This window comes from Rhinoderma darwinii, chromosome 1 (assembly GCF_050947455.1).
Source record: "Rhinoderma darwinii isolate aRhiDar2 chromosome 1, aRhiDar2.hap1, whole genome shotgun sequence".
In the NCBI taxonomy this organism is placed as follows: domain Eukaryota; kingdom Metazoa; phylum Chordata; class Amphibia; order Anura; family Rhinodermatidae; genus Rhinoderma; species Rhinoderma darwinii.
In genome coordinates, this window is record NC_134687.1 from 260,755,906 (window position 1) to 260,763,173 (window position 7,268).

General features: G+C 39.1%; 1 pseudogene; it reads right to left on the reverse strand.

Annotated features, from left to right (window-relative positions):
- Nucleotides 1-3,431: 3,431 nt before the first annotated feature.
- LOC142711151 (5S ribosomal RNA) lies at nt 3,432-3,550 on the reverse strand (annotated as a pseudogene).
- Between the last annotated feature and the right edge of the window lie 3,718 nt (nt 3,551-7,268).

Here is a 7,268-nt window from a genome sequence, read left to right on the forward strand (position 1 = left end):
ATTTTTATTTTTTTTCACCTGCTATGCATTAAATTTAGCAAAACACTGTGGGGTCAAAATACTCACTACACCCCTAGATAAATACCTTAAGGGGTCTAGTTTTCTAAATGGGGTCGTTTATGGGGAGTTTCTATCGTTCTGGTAGTTCAAAACCTCTCCAAATATACAGTGGGGCCTAAAACATTTTCAAGCAAAATATGAGTTCTGAAAGCCTCTGGGTGCTCCCTTCCTTTCAAGCCCTGCTGTGTGTCCAGGCAATGCATTAGAGTCACAATGGGGGCATTTTTGAAAACAGGAGAAACAGGGTGATAGATTTTGGGGTGTGTTTCTTCATTCTTATGGTCGCTTTACACAGAAATCGGTCTTCAAAGTGATACTTTTATGAAAAAAGTGAATTATTTTTTTTTTTTCACCTGCTATGCATTAAATTTAGCAAAAAACTGTGGGGTCAAAATACTCACTACACCCCTAGATAAATACCTTAAGGGGTCTAGTTTTCTAAATGGGGTCGTTTATGGGGAGTTTCTATCGTTCTGGTAGTTCAAAACCTCTCCAAATGTACAGTGGGGCCTAAAACATTTTCAAGCAAAATATGAGTCCTGAAAGCCTCCGGGTGCTCCCTCCCTTTCGGGCCCTGTCGTGTGTCCAGGCAACACATTAGGGTCACAATGGGGGCATTTTTGAAAACAGGAGAAACAGGGTGATAGATTTTTGGGTGTGTTTCTTCATTCTCATGGTCGCTTTACAAAGAAATCGGTCTTCAAAGTGATACTTTTATGAAAAAAGTTAAATTATATTTTTTTATGCCTGCTTTGCATGAATTCTTACAAAAAAACTGTGGGGTCAAAATACTTACAACACCCCTTAATAAATACCTTAAGGGGTCTAGTTTTCAAAATGGGGTCACTTGTGGGGGTTTCCACCATTCTGACACCTATGAGCCTATGAAAACCTGGCTTGGTGCAGGAAAACAAAATGTACTACAAAATTTATAAAATTATTACTTAACTTGTAAGTCCTCTAAATTGCTCAAAAATAATTTATTTTTTTCAAAAGTGCTGCCAAAATAGAGTAAAGAGATGGAAATATATATTTAATAAAAAAAATTGTACAGTATGTGTGTACATATGTGACATATTGCAGTTAAAAATAGGGAAAAATGATAATTTTTACAAAATTTCTTCAATTTTTCTATTTTTTAAGTTATTTCCGCAAATCGTATCAGTCTACTTTTACCACTAAAATAAAGTACAACATGTGACGAAAAAACAATGTCAGAATTACTTGGATATTCAAAACTTTCACAGAGTTATTCTCTGATAAAGTCACACATACCAGATTTGACGAATTTGGCTTGGTCATTAAGGTCCAAACAAGCTTGGTCACTAAGGGGTTAAAGATGTTAGTGCTTTATTAAAAACGTTTATATTTATTTGTGTGTTTGTGTTTTATGGGGCTGCCATTTTTTGTTCCATTTCTGTATGTGTCGATTAACGACACATACAGACATGGAATGCGGCAGCCACAGTCCCATAGGGACTGCGAACGGCTCCCGTCCCATTCACTTGTGTGTACGGCGTCTGTGTGGGAACTGCGCATGCGCCGCTCCCACACAGTCCAATTTGAAATTGGCGCCGTAGGCGCCATTTTCCTGTGGACCGGAAGTCGCGGCCGGACAGTAATATTACTACTTCCGGTCGCGGCTTCCGGACTTGTGCACTTGGACCAGCGGCAGCAGACGGAGCGGACGGGCCGGAGGGAGCCGCGGCAGCAGGAGCAGGTAAGAGATTTCAATGTGTGTTCGTGTTTGTGTGTGTTTACTACTGTATGTAAACCTACTACACTGTGTGTTAGCTCAAAAAATGGCGACACACAGTGTAGGAGGTTACACCGTTCAAACCCCTCGTTTATCCCGGCACTAGCCAGGATAAAGGAGGGGGGATGCTGAGAGCTCACTAGAGCGAGGGCTTTTTACCCAATTTTGCAATGCTGCAATTTTGGGAATAGCTCCATCTAGTGACCAGAAATGGGAAATATTATAAATTAGAATTAATTTATAATATTTCCTGACTCGTGAAAAAAATAAAAAAAATTTGAACAATGTTTAATCACCCACACACTAAATGTTTAATTTAAAAAAAACAAACATGTTTTTCTGGCAACACATTCCCTTTAAGCCATGTAATTTCTACAAACTGACGAGAGAAGGTACATTCAGCTTAGATTGGATTTTGACTTTTAAAGCTTTAGTCCATAGTCATATTTTAATCGATTTAGAAACAAAATTCAAACAGCATAACAATAGTTCAACAGCACCACAGATTCCCAGACAGTCTCCCACACTATTATCTAGCGATGCCTTAAGCCACTTAACTTTTGTAATCTGACAAGAGCAGGCACATTCAGCTCAGAAAGACCATTGACGTTCAATGTTTTAGTCCAAAGTCCTTTTTTAATCGATTGTGAAACAAAATCTAAATGGCAATAATAAGTCTACCACAAGACAGAGTCCAAGACAGTCTCCCACACTGGTCCTAATGCTGTGTAACTACTGTGATCTGACGAGAGCAGGCACATTCAGCTTGGAATGGCCATACACTTTTAAAACTTTAGTCCATAGTCCTTTTTTATCTATTGTGAAACAAAATCTAAACAGCAAACAGCAGGTTCTACAGCACCACGGATTCTCTAGCACCACGGATTCTCTGACAGCCTCCTACACTGGTATTAGCAAGGTCTTAATCTGAGAAACTTCTGCGATCTGATGAGAGCAGGTACATTCAACTTAGAATGGCCATTGACATTTAAAGCTTTAGTCAATAGTCCCTTTTTAATCGATTGTGAAACAAAATCTAAATGACGTTGCGTTAGGTCAACAGCACCAAGGATTCCCAGACAGTCTCCCACACTGGTACTAACGAGGCTTTAAGCGGTGTAATTACTGCAATCTGATGAGAGCAGGCACATTCAGCTTAGAATGGCCCTTAACATTTAAAGTGTTAGTCCATAGTCCTTTTTTAATCGATTGTGAAACAAAATATAAACAACACAGTAATAAGTCAACCACACCACGCATTCCCAGACAGTCTACCATAGTGGTACTAGCAAAGCCTTAAGCTGTTTATTTTCTGCGATCTGTCCAGAGCAGTCAAATTCAGCTTAGAATGGCCATTGACTTTTAAATCATTAGTCCATAGTCCTTTTTTAATCGATTGTGAAACAAAATCTAAACGGCATAAAGGTAAGTAAACCGCACCACGGATTCCCAGACAGTCTCCCACACTAGTACTAGCGAGGACTTAAGGTCTGTAAATTCTGCGATTCGACGAGAGCAGGCACTTTCAGCTTAGAGTGGTCATTGACATTAAAAGCTTTAATCCATAGTCCTTTTTTAATTGATTGTGAAACAAAATCTAAACAACATAATAAAAAGTCAACCGCACCACGGATTCCCAGACAGTCTCCCACACTGGTACTAGCGAGGCCTTAAGCTGTGTAACTTCTGCAATCTGACGAGAGCAGGCAGATTCAACTAAGAACGGCCATTGACGTTTAAAGTTTTAGTCCATAGTCCTTTTTTATCGATTGTGAAACAAAATCTAAACAACATAGTGTCAGGTCAACAGCACCAAGGATTCCCAGCCTGTCTCCCACACTGGTACTAGCGAGGCTCAAAGCCATGTAACTACTGCAATCTGATGAGTGCAGGCACATTCAGCTTAGAATGGCCATTGACTTTTAAGTCTTTAGTCCATAGTCCTTTTAATCGATTGTGAAACAAAATCGAAACCACATATTAATAGGTCAACAGCACACTGGACTTTACGTTACTGCCAAAATTTGCTTGATATATTCAGTATTTAATTGTGAAAAAATACAAAATGTAACGAAAAATTTTAAAATTAGCATTTTTCTACATTAAGGCTATGTTCACACGGAGTATTTTGCAGGAGGAATATCTGCCTCAAAATTCCGTTTGGAAGTTTGAGGCAGATTTTTTTCGCCCTCGGCCATTGAGCGCCGCGGGCATAAAACACAGCGAAATACGCTTTCTCTGCCTCCCATTGAAGTCAATGGGAGGTCAGAGGCGGAAACTCCCGAAGATAGGGCATGTCGCTTCTTTTTCCCGCGAGGCAGTTTTACTGCTCGCGGGAAAAAGACGCCGACGCCTCCCATTGAAATCAATGGGAGGCATTTTCGGGTCGTTTTTGCCGAGTTTTGCGACGCGGTTTCCGCGTAAAAATACTCGTCAAAATACTCCGTGTGAACATAGCCTTAAATGTATCTGCTGTTAGACAGGCAGTTATACCACACAAAATTGTTGCTAATTAACATCCCCCATATGTCTACTTTAGATTGGCATCGCTTTTTGAACATCGTTTTATTTTTCTAGGATATTACAAGGCTAAGGGTATGTTCACACGCTAGCTGGCTTTTACGGCTGAAATGACAGCCTGTTTTCAGAAGAAAACAGCTGCGTCGTTTCAGCCGTAAATGCTCCTCCTCGTAATATACGAGGCGTCTGTGACGCTCGTATATCTTGAGCTGCTCTTCATTGAGTTCAATGAAGAACGGCTCAAATTACGTTGCAAAGAAGTGCCCTGCACTTCTTTGCCGAGGCAGTCAATTTACGCGTCGTCGTTTGACAGCTGTCAAACGACGACGCGTAAATTACAGGTCGTCTGCACAATACGTCGGCAAACCCATTCAAATGAATGGCCAGATATTTGCCGACGTATTGTAGCCCTATTTTCAGACGTAAAACGAGGCATAATACGCCTCGTTTACGTCTGAAAATAGGTCGTGTGAACCCAGCCTTAGAACTTTAGCAGCAACTTCTCACATATTCAAGAAAATTTCAAAAGGATATTTTTACAGGGGCCAGTTCAGTTGTGAAGTGGCTTTGAGGGCCTTATAGATTAGAAACCCCCAATAAGTCACCCCATTCTTAAAACTTCACCCCTCAAAGTATTCAAGACAGCATTTAAAAAGTTTCTTAACCCTTCACAGGAATTAAAGCAAAGTAGAGGTGAAATTTACAAGTTTCATTTTTCTTTGTGCAGAAATTCATTTTTTATCAATTTTTTTTGTAACAGAATGTTTTACCAGAGAAATGCAACTCCATATTTATTGCAAAGATTCTGCAGTTTGTAGAAATATCCCACATGTGGCCCTAGTGTGCTTATGGACTGAAGCACAGACCTCAGAAGCAAAGAATTTGGATTTTGGGCCTCCTTTTTATTAAAATATATTTTAGGCACCATGTAAGGTTTGAAGGGCTCTTGCGGTGCCAAAACAGTGGAAATTCCCCAAAAGTGACCCAATTTGGGAAACTAGACCCTCAAGGAAATTATCTAGGGGTATAGTAAGCATTTTGACCCCACATGTTTATTGCAGAAATTATTGGAAGTAGGCCGTGAAGATTAAAATCTACATTCTTTCAAAGAATTAGACGCAAAGTCTCACAGGACATAAGTATAAAGGTGGGAGACAAATCTCAACCACCCATGAACACAATTAGAGATAAAGACTCTAACAATATATAATAAACTAGAGAAAATGAGTCCATATATATCCACATATGAAAAAATTACACATCTTTATTAGTAGCATCAAATACATAAAATTACAAGAACAGAGAATCTAAAATTAAATCCTTGACTAAGTCACAAGTACCTATATTGAACAGAGTATATTAAATTACATTTGAGTGTATAGACTTTATTAATGTTCAAAATTACTCCTACACATGGTACATCTACATAAATAAGATGCAAATACAGAAAGTACAACAGACCAGACTGAGTAATATTGAAAAGTATATAGACCCGCGTTTGCCTAAAGAGACTAGTGTCCTTAGGAAAATAACATAGTGTCCATATAAGTCCAGCAAATGCACTTACCCATGTTTTGAGGAGAATCGTGTGATCCAGAGTTGTAGTTGGGGTTTTTTTCTTATTAATTACTTTTCATATATTTACACTTACTGTTCTGCTGGGATAGTCGGGATAGGACATAATAATTAGATGGGGCGCCGATTCCTGCTCGTGGGCTGTCTTTTTGAACATTAATAAAGTCTATACACTCAAATGTAATTTAATATACTCTGTTCAATATAGGTACTTGTAACTTAGTCAAGGCTGAGTAATTTTGAACATTAATAAAGTCTATACACTCAAATGTAATTTAATATACTCTGTTCAATATAGGTACTTGTGACTTAGTCAAGGATTTAATTTTAGATTCTCTGTTCTTGTAATTTTATGTATTTTTTCATATGTGGATATATATGGACTCTTTTTCTCTAGTTTATTATTCTTTCAAAGAATGTAAATTTAGCACATTTTTTCTAATTTCCACAAGGAGTAAAGGAGAAAAAGCACCGCCACATTTGTAAAGCAATTTCTCCCGAGTAAAACAATACCCCACATGTGGTCATAAACGGCTGTTTGGACACAGGGCAAGGCTTAGAAGGGAAAGAACAGCGTTTGGAGCTCAAATTTAGCAGGAATCGTTTGCGGAGGCCATGTCGAATTTCAAAGCCCCTGAAGGACCAAAACAGAGAAAACTTCCAAAAAGTGACTCCATTTAGGAAGCTACACCCCTTGAGGAATTCATCTACGGGTGCAGAGAGCATTTTGTCCCCACAGGGGTTTCATCGATTTTGGGCAGTTAAAATAAAAACAATCCTTTTTTTCCATAAGACGTAGCTTTAGCTCAAAATTATTCATTTTCTCAACAAGAAAAAAAGGAACCACAACTTTTCTAAAGCAATTTTTCTTGAGTACGGCAATACCCTATATGTGGTCATAAACTGCTGTTTGGGCACACATTAGGGCTCAGAAGGGAAGGAGAGCCGTTTGGCTTTTTGAGTGCCACTGTGGGACCAAAACAGTAGAAACCCCACAGAAGTGACCCGATTTTGGAAATTAAACCACTCAAGGTATTCACCTAGGTGTGTAGTGAGCATGTTGACCCTGCAGGTGTTTTGCAGAAATTAGTGTGCACTCGATGTTGCAGAGTAAAATGGGATTTTTTTTCATAGATATGCCGATATGTGGTGCCCAGCTTATGCCACCATAACAAGACAGCTCTCTAATTATTATGCTGTGTTTCCTGGTTTTAGAAACACCCTACACGTGGCCCTAATATTTTGCCTGGACAGGGCTCAGGATTGAAAGAGTACCATGCAACGTTGAGGCCTAATTTGGCAACTTACACAGTATTGGTTCACAATTGCAGAGGCTCTGATATGAAATAATAAAATA